A 12,703-nucleotide genomic window follows, 5' to 3' on the forward strand; every position below is an offset into this window, starting at 1 on the left:
CAAGTGTGTATGGATATTTCCCAGGGTTGGGTTGCAGCTGGAAGGGCATCCGCTGCATAAAACATTTGCTGGATAAGTTGGCGGTTCGTTCCGCTCTGGCGACCCCTGATTAATAAAGGGACTAAGCCGAAATAAAAATGAATGAATGAATGAAAACAGTGCAAACTATGAGCCAAGGTGATGATGTTCCTCCAACTGGTCCTTGAGATGAGCCTGGAACAAAAAAAGGAATGAAAAATAACATCACTACATTGTGATAAAGCAACAGATATGTCTATAAGGTATTACATTATTATAGTTATTTTTTCAGAAATTATTCGTTTTACACACTGTTGACGATCAGCTCTACAGTCTGCTGTTCATTTGATGGTATGATGTAGCAGGTGTATATTCCAGCATCAGCATGTTGAAGATTGTTGAGTTTGATGGAGAAGTTTCCTCTCAGATATTCATCAGAGAAAGTTTCAGCTCTGTTCTTGTACTGCTGGTCCAGTTCTGCTACTAAAACTTGACCTTTAAATATATCGCACACAATCTTGCTGCCATTGTGTCTCCAGTGCACATTAATGTCCTGAAGGTTCAGATCATGTTGAGTTGACGAACACTGCAGGAGAGCAGATTCACCAATAACACCCACTACTGTGGCCTGAAAGCCTGAAATGACTGAAATATGTCCTGAAATCACACAGTATGTATATTTTTATGTAATATTTTAATTTGTATTCATTTATATTTTCATTATTTGTGTGCTTACCTTGAATTTTCAGAAATAGATTGCAGAAACAGAGCCGAAGAGTGCTCTGAAGTATCCTGTAAATCCATTTAGCATTTTATTTTACTGTATAATTGTAATAACTGCAATAGAGTAAAATTAGGTTTTATATACTTAAACCTATCCAAACACCTGTATATGGGGTGTCCTTGTGCAACTTAACAACATACTGTTAAACAGAAAATGTATCTTGTGTAGAGAGACAATTCATAGTCAATTTGTTAATACTTTGAATTAACATATATAAAGTTGATGTTATTTATTATTATTATTATTGTTATATAAATAAAGGGACTAAGCTGAAAAGAAAATGAATAAATGAATGAATTATTATATAAATCAATATACATTCCCATTTTTTTCACTTGGTATTATATAATTTGTCATCACCATGCATGCAGGTCTTATGTCTAAAAAGGTCCATTTTACCAATAAATATTCCTCAAAGTGGTACATCTTCAACCAGCTTAACATACTAGTAAATCCTTAAGTCAACAACAACACACTATTCACTACTAATTACTAAAACTGTACATGCACTTACACAGAACTGACCATTGTACAATGTGCTAGCTAAAATCGACTTAACAAAAATAACAGCTACGGAAGATATACCTGATATCATCTCATCTGAGTCATTACCTAACTAATACAGGTTTAATAAACAATTATTCTTAACAGTCTTTTCTTTTCTCGTTTAGTTAAAAATTTGACAACCAAAACGGGTTCAACACAAAGAACTATCACATACGCAAGCACCGCAATCAACGAGTAGTGCAATGCAGAGAGCATTTCCTTCAGAGTTCATCAAACGTACCTTCTCATGGTCCACAATTGCATTAGTATATGTTCAGTTTAAATGTATAGCATGCAATGCTTCTGAATTTAAGTTGAAAAGCATTTTTTTTTTTACGTCCGGTTCAACATGATTTAGACCGGACGTTACGTCAAGAAGTAAGTGACGTTGATAGTTACTAGGTGAAAAAATAAGCAACACTCAATTCTTTTATATATTTTTCTGTATCCAATCATCTGTGTTGGCATAATAAAAGACATGGAATAGATTCTTTTAAATAAATACTTTGTATAGTATGCTACACAGTAATATATTTGTTTATATGCACTTTACATTTGTAACGGTATTTGGCTACTAAAGTGGGTTGGGCGCCAGGGGTTAAAAAAAAACCACTACAGTTACTCAAATAATTCACTTCAATAAAAAAATTGAGCTTCAACAAATGCATGGTTTAATCAGGTAAACCAAATCAAATATTCAATCAAACAAACAAAACAATATATTAATGAAGAAAACAAAACAAGCTTTAACTTCAACACATTTTAGTTTAACTCATGAGAATAAACCAAACATCTTAAATTTCCAGGCCCAGGCACAATACCTATTAACTACCTTTTTACAAAAACAATCAACGGGTGATAAATCAACAAACCATAAAGATATAAAAATAAACCATTTCTAAATATACAAAAAAATCAATATTAAATCAAATTTACCCACAAACTAAAAATAATAATATTTCAAGACCAAACTCATCACACATTAATGAATTTATAGAACTCAATTATACACTTTTTAACTCAATGCACTCTTGAAATGTCTCTAGGTTTGTATACGCTAAAGTAGATTTTCCATTTGTGCACGTTGAAGCAATTGTGAACTCGATGCACTCTTGAATTGTCTCTCTGTTTGTATACACTAAAGTAGATTTTCCATTTGTGCACATTGAAGCAATTGTGAACTCGATGCACTCTTGAAATGTCTCTCAGTTTGTATACGCTAAAGTAGATTTTCCATTTGTGCACGCTGAAGCAATTGTGAACTCGATGCACTCTTGAAATGTCTCTCAGTTTGTATACGCTAAAGTAAGTACCAAAGCCAAAACTGGAAATCATTCATTCATTTTCTTTTAGCAACCTATCCAGCACATGTTCCACGCAGCGGATGCCCTTATATATATATATATATATATATATATATATATATATATATATAGGCCAATAACTATTTGAAAATGATATATCTTCAGAACTGCCCACTCAAAGCAAAAATAAATTCAAAATTGCAAGGGGATTTGATATATTCACGATTTCACATAAGTCAACACACCAATAATAAATTATTTCCTTTTCTTCGCATAGCAAATTAACAAGCTTCACTGTTGCATAAAACAATAGGTTAAATAACAAAATGGCATTTAATTAACAGTAAGTAAAATAAATATATTTTAAATGAAATGAAAATGAAAGAACTGAAACCAGAGGGGTTGAGAGTTTTTTTTTACCTTTTTAGAGTCACCGTATAAGTAAAAAGCTATGTACAGATAGTATTACTGCATAAATGTGTCCCATTCGGCGTTTTAAAATCTTTTGAACACATGTAGGTGCTGCTAGTCAATCAGACAACGCTTCTATGTTCGTTCTTGCTGTCAATTTGCGGAAATATTATTGATTAAAGGTTTATGATGAACCGTTATGAGCTTGAAACTTTAACTTCAGGTGCTGTGTGATGCGTGTGGATGAGAAGCGAAGTCAGATTTGTCCTCAGAGCCAGAGAGAACAGTGCAAAATATAAAGACAGAATGTGGTGGACAGTGGATTCAGTGACTGACACACGTCTCCCTTGCTGCTGTTTTGAGTGCTGTGAACACTATGTGTGTATAATGCTCGTTATTATCATTATAAATATGCTGATCAAACTAAATTTAATCTTACATCAACAACACATGGCAAGCAACGTGTTGATAAGAACATATAATCATATTAGATTATAAACAACCCAGTGACTTGTTTAAAAAAATACACAATGACACTCTATCAAACATATCTACAATGATAAGGAATATGGCTACTTACTGTATTATTAATGCACAGCAATACCACACAAAGAAAGGACTGTAAGGGTCCATCTATTAGTCCAGTGACGGAACTAACAGCATGTGAAGGTTAAATGCATGTAAGCCTTTTTAGCACATGTGAAAATAAATATTTTTATTATAGTTAGAATTTATTTTAATTTGTTTCCAAATTCACATTTAATCTGACTCCAATTTTAAGTGATCATTAAACTTCAAATGTGTTCCTAATAAGGAACTGATCACATTTCATAAATGAGGAATGAATTTAGAAATCTGACTATATTTTAAACATCGTGTCTTTTAATTTAATGGTTCATTGTTTACCCGAAGTGGCTTAGAGTCAGTATGCTGGTCAGTTACATCTGCTCACGGACACATCCTCGCCAGTTTTGGTTCTTAGATAGAGGATATAACTGCTAACTAATTTCCAATAAGTAATATTAGGTCGCCCCATGCTTGCTCAAACATAAAGAAATTTTCATTTAGCCACTATATTATATCATAATATCATCAAGTCAGTGATTTTCAGAAATTTAGCCTATGCTTCATTGAGTCTGAATGTATGAGCAATCCTGGTTGAGGGCTGTGGAAACATCAGCCTAAACAATCTACTAGATTTAAATGGTTTCAGTAGAACATAATATATATATATAATATAACATTTTATTCAATTCTATTCAATTCAATTCACCTTTATTTGTATAGCGCTTTTACAATGTAGATTGTGTCAAAGCAGCTTAACATAAAAGGTCATAGTAAATTGGAACAGTGTAGTTCAGTTTGTAGTGTTTAAGTTCATTTCAGTTTAGCTCAGTTCAGTGTGGTTTAATAATCACTACTGAAGAGTCCAAATACTGAAAAGCAAATTCAACGATGCGCAGCTCTATAGATCCCAAACCATGCAAGCCAGTGGCGACAGTGGAGAGGGGGAAAAAACTTCACTAAATGGGGAAAGTAAAGGAAAAAAACGAATCGAATCAGTGACTCTGCATAGTCTGAGGGCCTCCGGAAGAGTATCCCCAGGTGGAAATGGAGAATAAAGAGAATAATTAGCGTAGCTGCTGTTCATAGTGTATATAAACAAGATGCAGAACCTGTGTGGAAGCCCATTAAGTGGTGCACTGAGTGTATGCTTTACTAAACAGATAGGTCTTTAATCTAGTTTTGAATTGGGAGAGTGTGTCTGAGCCTCGGACGTTATCAGGAAGGCTATTCCAGAGTTTAGGAGCTAAATGAGAAGGCTCGACCACCTTTACTCGACTTTGCTATTCTAGGTACTACCAAAAGCCCTAAGTTTTGAGATCTTAAAGAGCGAGTTGGATTGTAGCGAGACAGAAGATTGATTAGATAAACAGGAGCTAGATTATTTAAAGCTTTATATGTAAGAAGCAATATTTTAAATTCAATACGAAACTTAACAGGCAGCCAGTGTAAGGAGGATAAAATTGGGGTGATGTGATCAAATTTTCTAGACCTGGTAAGAACTCTGGCAGCTGCATTTTGTACTAATTGAAGTTTGTTAATAGAGGATGCTTGGCAGCCAGCAAACAGTGCATTACAGTAGTCCAGCCTAGAAGTCATAAAATCATGGACTAGCTTTTCTGCATCTGAGATGGATAGCATTCTTCGTGACTTAGCGATATTTCTCAGATGAAAGAAGGCAGTTTTTGTGACATAGGGTATATGATTTTTAAAAGTTAAATTACTGTCTAATATGACACCCACATCTTTTATAGTAGAGCTAACTCTAACTTTGTATCCCTCTAATTGTAGGTTGAGTTGTGAGATCTGCTGTGTACAGGATTTAGGCCAAATAAGTAATAATTCTGTTTTGTCTGAGTTTAAGAGAAGATAATTGTTGGTCATCCAGTCTTTAACATCTTTAATACACTCAGTTAGCTTGGACAGTTTAGACGTCTCGTCAGGTTTAGTTGAAATATATAATTGAGTATCATCTGCATAGCAGTGAAAGCTGATCCCATGTCTTCTAATAATGTCTCCTAGGGGTAGCATGTATATTGTAAACAGCAAAGGGCCTAAAACTGATCCTTGAGGCACCCCGTATTTTACTGGGCAGATTTGTGAAGGCTGTCCATTATTATTCACAAACTGGTAACGGTCAGCTAAGTATGACTTAAACCATTGTAGGGCCTGTCCCTGGACACCTGTAGACTTTAAGCCATTAATGAGGTTACCATGGTCAATGGTGTCAAATGCAGCACTAAGATCGAGTAGAACTAATAGCGAGATGCACCCTTGGTCAGCAGCTAAGAGTAAATCGTTGGTTATTTTCACTAATGCAGTTTCTGTACTGTGATGAGCCCTGAAACCTGACTGAAACACTTCAAAAACATTGTTCGTCTGCAGAAAGGAGCATAATTGAGCAGAAACAACTTTTTCTAGTATTTTAGATATAAATGGAAGATTTGAAATAGGCCTATAATTAGCTAAGTTGCTGGGGTCCAGTTGTGGTTTCTTAATAATAGGTTTAATAACAGCTAACTTGTAAGGATTTGTAACATGGCCTGAAGATCAGGAAGAGTTGATAACGTTAAGAAGAGGTTCTCCTATAACAGGTAGCAATTCTTTCAGTAACTTTGTTGGAATTGGGTCCAATATACACGTAGCTGGTTTAGAGCTATTTAAAATTTTGTCTAGCTCTTCCTGTTCTATGATTTTAAAGCACTGTAGGTTATTTTGATTCAGAGGAATGTTTACTGGATCTGAAGTATAAGGCGGTGCAGAAAGTTTAATATCTCTTATTTTCTGTCTAAAGCTTTCTATTTTATTACCTCCTATTCATCAGGTAAAGATTTTCCATGCCAATTCACATAATTAAACAAAATAAACCAATTTGGAAATGTAAATGTACAACATCAATTGTGAAGTTTATTCATTAACTAATTTTAAGAGGAGCACGCACTTATGATTGATAGCAGCTGGTCCTCATTAGCTAACGCATGATTCACCAATCAGACGATTCCTAAATCACTATAAATAACCAGAGTATCTTACCTTGGCCATCTTCGTCTTGAAGAAGCAGCTTCATCGCAGCTTGCTCCGTTGAGGAAGCATTGTTAATTTTCATCCGTTGGCGGACCCTTGCTCTCAAGCGTTGGCAGACCCTCGCCCTCAAGCACTGCCAGAGCCTCGCTCTCGCCCTCAACCGCTGGCAGACCCTTGCTCTCAAACATTGAACCCTCGCTCTCAAGCGCCGAAGGACCCTCATTCTCAAGCGCCGGCGGACCCTCACTCTCAAACGCTGAGCTCTCGCCCCCTCAAGCACTGGTGGACCCTTGCTCTCAAACGCTGAGCCCTCGCCCTCAAGCGTCAGCAGACCCTCACCCCAAGTGCCTACATGGAGGAGAACGGGCATTCCGTTATGTTGTGTTTAGTGTGCCTTTGGATTTGCAATGTTTAGTTCTGTCCTGCTTTATTTGTCGTCTGGTTCATCGTGTTTGTTTAGTTTTTTTTTTTTTCACTTTTAGTATCATCACTATGTTTTTGGATTCCTGTTTGATTCACTCTTGTGCTTTATTTTTGCACTTCACGTTTTCGTCAATTTTTGTATCTTGCCTGTCCCTTTGCTGCACTTGGATCTCTACCTTGTTTTTGTGATACCCAACTTCACAGTCCATCTAACTTTCAGATGTAGAAGTAGCCCCAAAATATTTGGCCTGCTCTCCGAAGCTTTTTGCTGAATCTTGTCAAATAATTATTACATTCCTTACCTTCTTCTCCTGGATGACTTTCTCATCATCTCCCCTCTGTCCACGCCGCCAGTCAAACACCTTGCAATCACCCAAAAGGTTTTCGCCGACCTTAGTATTCCACTCGCTGCCAAGAAAACCTTTGGACCTGACACTTCTATCGAATTAGAAGTGTTTTAATTTAGAAGTGGGAATTTAATCTAGATTCCAAGAAATTCCAAGCATTTTACCCTTTCTGCCAGTTTTCTTGAAAAACAAGAATGCAAAAACATGAACTTTTCTCGGACATTTTAAATTTCGCCATGCGCATAATTCCCCATTCATTACACATCTCCTCCAGCTCGCTAATTCAGTCAGCGGTTTAGATGACCTCATTCCCTTGTCCAAACCCAGCCACGATGAGCTTAGTTTATGAATTTCCTTCCTTAAACTCTGGAATGGCTGCTCCTTTTTCTACAGTGACCTAATCTCATCTACTGTGGATATTAATCTATTCACGGATGCCGCCCCCTCCATCGGGTTCAGATGATTTTTTTTTACCAGGGACGCTGGTTCGCCTTTCCCTGGCCCCAACAAATGATATACATTCACCAAACCGTACATTCATCCGCCCTATTCGAATTTTACCCGATAGTTGTCGCTGCTATTTTATGGGGAGACGAATGGACCGCTTCTAGCATCCTTATTCATTGAGATAACAAAGCCACTGTGCAATGCATTAATAAAGTGTGCTCCCACTGCACATCGCTCGTGCCTTTATTATGGCGGCTCATCTGGACTTCAGCCAGGAAACAATTCATTATAACTGCTAAACATGCACCAGGTGTTAAAAAACAAATTGCTGACTCTGTCTCGTTTCTGTTTCCAGAAATTTCAGCTGTTTGCACCAGAAGCGGATCCTGGCCCAACCCCAGTCCCTCATTATTCACAACTGATATTACCTGAAACCACCCCCTCTATAAGCTCCGTGAAACCTCATTGTTCCTCATTCTACTAGCTACAGCCCCCAGAACCCTGCAGTATATATATATATATATATATATATATATATATACTGTATATATATACACACAGTATAGATAGATAGATCGTATGGGAAATGCAAATAAAAAAAGAAAGTTCTGATTTCTAAATTTACTTTGATTGTATTTCATTGCAAACAATACAACAAACATTATTTACATTTTTAATTTAGAATAATTTATTTAAAATTATTTTGTTGTGTTTTTTGTTTTTTAAAATAAACATAACAATTTTGGTTCTTGCAACACATTTTTAAAAAGTTGGAACAGTAAAGCATTTACCACTTTGTAATGTTGCTAATCCTTTTCACAACCCTTACGATATGTTTAGGGACTGAAGACACCAAGTGAGAAAGTGTTTCAGGTGTAATTTTGTTCCATTTTTCAAAATGCACCACACATTCTCTGTTGGAGACAGGTTGGGACTGCAGGCAAGCCAGTCAAGTACCTGTATCCTCTTCCTCCGCAGCCAGGATATACACAGGTCCTTCTCAAAAAATTAGCATATTGTGATAAAGTTCATTATTTTCTGTAATGTACTGATAAACATTAGACTTTCATATATTTTAGATTCATTACACACAACTAAAGTAGTTTCAAGCCTTTTATTGTTTTAATATTGATGATTTTGGCATACAGCTCATGAAAACCCAAAATTCCTATCTCAAAAAATTTGCATATCATGAAAAGGTTCTCTAAACGAGCTATTAACCTAATCATCTGAATCCACAAATTAACTCTAAAGACCTGCAAAACATTCCTGAGGCTTTTAAAAACTCCCAGCCTGGTTCATTACTCAAAACCTCAAATATGGGTAAGACTGCCGACCTGACCGCTGTCCATAAGGCCATCATTGACACCCTCAAGCAAGAGGGTAAGACACAGAATGAAATTTCTGAACGAATAGGCTGTTCCCAGAGTGCTGTATCAAGGCACCTCAGTGGGAAGTCTGTGGGAAGGAAAAAGTGTGGCAGAAAACGCTGCACAACGAGAAGAGGTGACCGGACCCTGAGGAAGATCCAGACCTTGGGGGACCTGCGGAAGCAGTGGACTGAGTCTGGAGTAGAAACGTCCAGAGCCACCGTGTACAGGCGTGTGCAGGAAATGGGCTACAGGTGCCGCATTCAAGCCACTTTTGAACCAGAAACAGCGGCAGAAGTGCCTAACTTGGGCTACAGAGAAGCAGCACTGGTCTGTTTCTCAGTGGTCCAAAGTACTTTTTTCGGACAAAAGCAAATTTTGCATGTCATTCGGAAATCAAGGCGCCAGAGACTGGAGGAAGACTGGGGAGAGGGAAATGCCAAAATGCCTGAAGTCCAGTGTCAAGTAACCACAGTCAGTGATGGTCTGGGATGCCATGTCAGCTGCTGGTGTTGGTCCACTGTGTTTTATCAAGGGCAGGGTCAATGCAGATAGCTATCAGGAGATTTTGGAGCACTTCATGCTTCCATCTGCTGAAAAGCTTTATAGAGATGAAGATTTCTTTTTTCAGCACAACCTAGCACCTGCTCACAGTGCCAAAACCACTGGTAAATGGTTTACTGACCATGGTATTACTGTGCTCAATTGGCCTGTCAACTCTCCTGACCTGAACCCCATAGAGAATCTGTGGGATATTGTGAAGAGAAAGTTGAGAGACGCAAGACCTAACACTCTGGATAAGGCCGCTATCGAAGCATCCTGGGCCTCCATAACACCTCAGCAGTGCCACAGGCTGATTGCCTCCATGCCACGCCACATAGAAGCAGTCATTTCTGCAAAAGGATTCCCGACCAAGTATTGAGTGCATAACTGAACATAATTATTTGAAGGTTGACTTTATTTTTTAAAAAATACTTTTCTTTTATTGGTCGGATGAAATATGCTAATTTTTTGAGATAGGAATTTTGGGTTTTCATGAGCTGTATGCCAAAATCATTAATATTAAAACAATAAAAGGCTTGAAACTACTTCAGTTGTGTGTAATGAATCTAAAATATATGAAAGTCTAATGTTTATCAGTACATTACAGAAAATAATGAACTTTATCACAATATGCAAATTTTTTGAGAAGGACCTGTGTATATATATATATATATATATATATATATATATATATATATATATATATATATATATATATATATATATATATATATATATGTATATATATATATATATATATATATATATATATATATATATATATACATACATATATATATATATATATATATATATATATATATATACATACATTCCACAGCAGAATGAACCACCAACTTATCCAGCACGTTATCACCAACCACCAACTTATCACACCACAGCGGAATGAACCACCAACTTATCCAGCACGTTTTCCAGCGGATGCCCTTCCAGCCACAACCCATCTCTGGTTATATATATATATATATATATATATATATATATATATATATATATATATATATATATATATACATACAAAATAAACAAAAGGAACGAATACATTTTACGTGAAGTGACGTGCAAATACTTTTTTTTTTCAATAACAAGGGAATCATTCAATTTAAGTAGGTCTATTATAACAAATAAAATATAGTATTTCTGACAATTTTCTTTATTTCATGGATTTGGGTTCTAAATTACAGTATCACAATACTACTTGGTATCACGATACTTCAGCTGGCATAGTATCGTGACATGAATTAATGCTATTGCGACAACCCTACTTCCAAGTAAAGTGATGACCAAAAGATACATTAATAGTTCATGAGTTGATGCTAGTCACATTAGATTTCATTTCCTTGAACTGAAGATGAAGATGAAGATTGTTTAGTTTCAGCTCTGTGAGTTTATCAGTATACTTAAACATATGCAGTATGTTCATGCCTTACAAACTTAATTCCATCGTACATTTTTATAGACTGTTACAGACTGTCTCTACAAACTGATCTACTGATGAAATTTAAATTTATTTGACATACTGAAAACTCAATGATTCAATTCAATGAATCATTCAGAAGTAAATATTAAATACAGTTTAAACATTGTCTGGTTATTAATAACGTCACTGCTGATGAATTACTGTATGAAAACAAGCACTCCACCAAAAATCAGCAACAGTGTGAGAAAACTGTGTGAAACCATCAGTAATATTATTCAAATTAATTTACTATTAGTGATATTTAAACAAACCTTTCTGTTAGATTAATTTTTAATTCAGCTAAATGTTAGTTTCAGCTTGTTCATTTTTTATTTTATTTATTCATTTTTTTACTCCAGATCAGTGAGGTGGAAAATTCAGCAGGTCAAAATCAACCAATAATAGTATTTTTTCCACCAACTTCCACCATTGTTGGTATGGAAAAAAATACCGTACTGTGCTCTTTACTGTATAGCGTTATCAAGTCATATTAATGCATTTTTCTGTAAATAGGAGTTTTTACCCAAAAATAAATAAACGGGGAGGATAACATTGTTTTGGCTTGCTTTTGACCAGTTGCTCAGTTTATTTTTGGCGAGTCAATATTGCTGTGAATCTGCCCACTGGTAGTTCCAATTCATGTATATATATATATATATATATATATATATATATATATATATATATATATATATATATATATATATATATATATATATATATATATATTTATTTTATTTATTTTATTTTTTTTTTTTAGGTGTAATCTTTGACTCCACACTCTCCTTTCAGTCTCACATTAAATCTGTTATTAAATCTGCATTCCTTCATTTACATCGTATTGCCCAACTGCATCCTTTCATCAGTAGCAAGAATGCTGAGACTGTCGTCCATGCGTTTGTCTCATCACACATTGACTACTGTAATGCTCTTTTCATTGGTCTATCTGCCAGACTCATCTCCAGATTACAATATATTCAAAACTCTGCGGCTAGAATACTCACTCATACAAAACGTTCTGCTCATATAACCCTAATCTTGTATGACCTTTACTGGCTCCCAGTTGCATCCCATATTAACTTCAAAATTCTTCTCCTTGCATTTAGATCCTTAAATGGCCTAGCTTCCTCATATCTTTGCAACATGCTTGTCCCCTACATCCCTACTCGCTCACTGTTCCTCTGACTCTGGCCTTCTTGCTGCCCCTCGGTACCACCTCTCTTCAATAGGGGGCGGATGATTTAGTGTTATTGCATCCAAACTTTGGAACTCTCTACCACATTTACTCCATTCTGTTAATAATATCTCAGAATTTAAATCTTTACTTAAAACACACTCATACAAACAAATCTACATTTAAATGTTCTGTCTCTCGAGCATCCGCCTGGTGTTTGTAGCTTTAGCCTGCTAGCACCGCTGGTCAGCTAAAGCTACCGACCTCT

General features: G+C 35.9%; 1 pseudogene; it reads left to right on the top strand.

Moving 5' to 3' along the window:
• Window positions 1-6,958, top strand: part of LOC130215755 (sushi, von Willebrand factor type A, EGF and pentraxin domain-containing protein 1-like) — a 28,247-nt pseudogene extending 21,289 nt beyond the window's left edge.
• Window positions 6,959-12,703: the final 5,745 nt, after the last annotated feature.

This window comes from Danio aesculapii, chromosome 22 (assembly GCF_903798145.1).
Source record: "Danio aesculapii chromosome 22, fDanAes4.1, whole genome shotgun sequence".
NCBI lineage: Eukaryota > Metazoa > Chordata > Actinopteri > Cypriniformes > Danionidae > Danio > Danio aesculapii.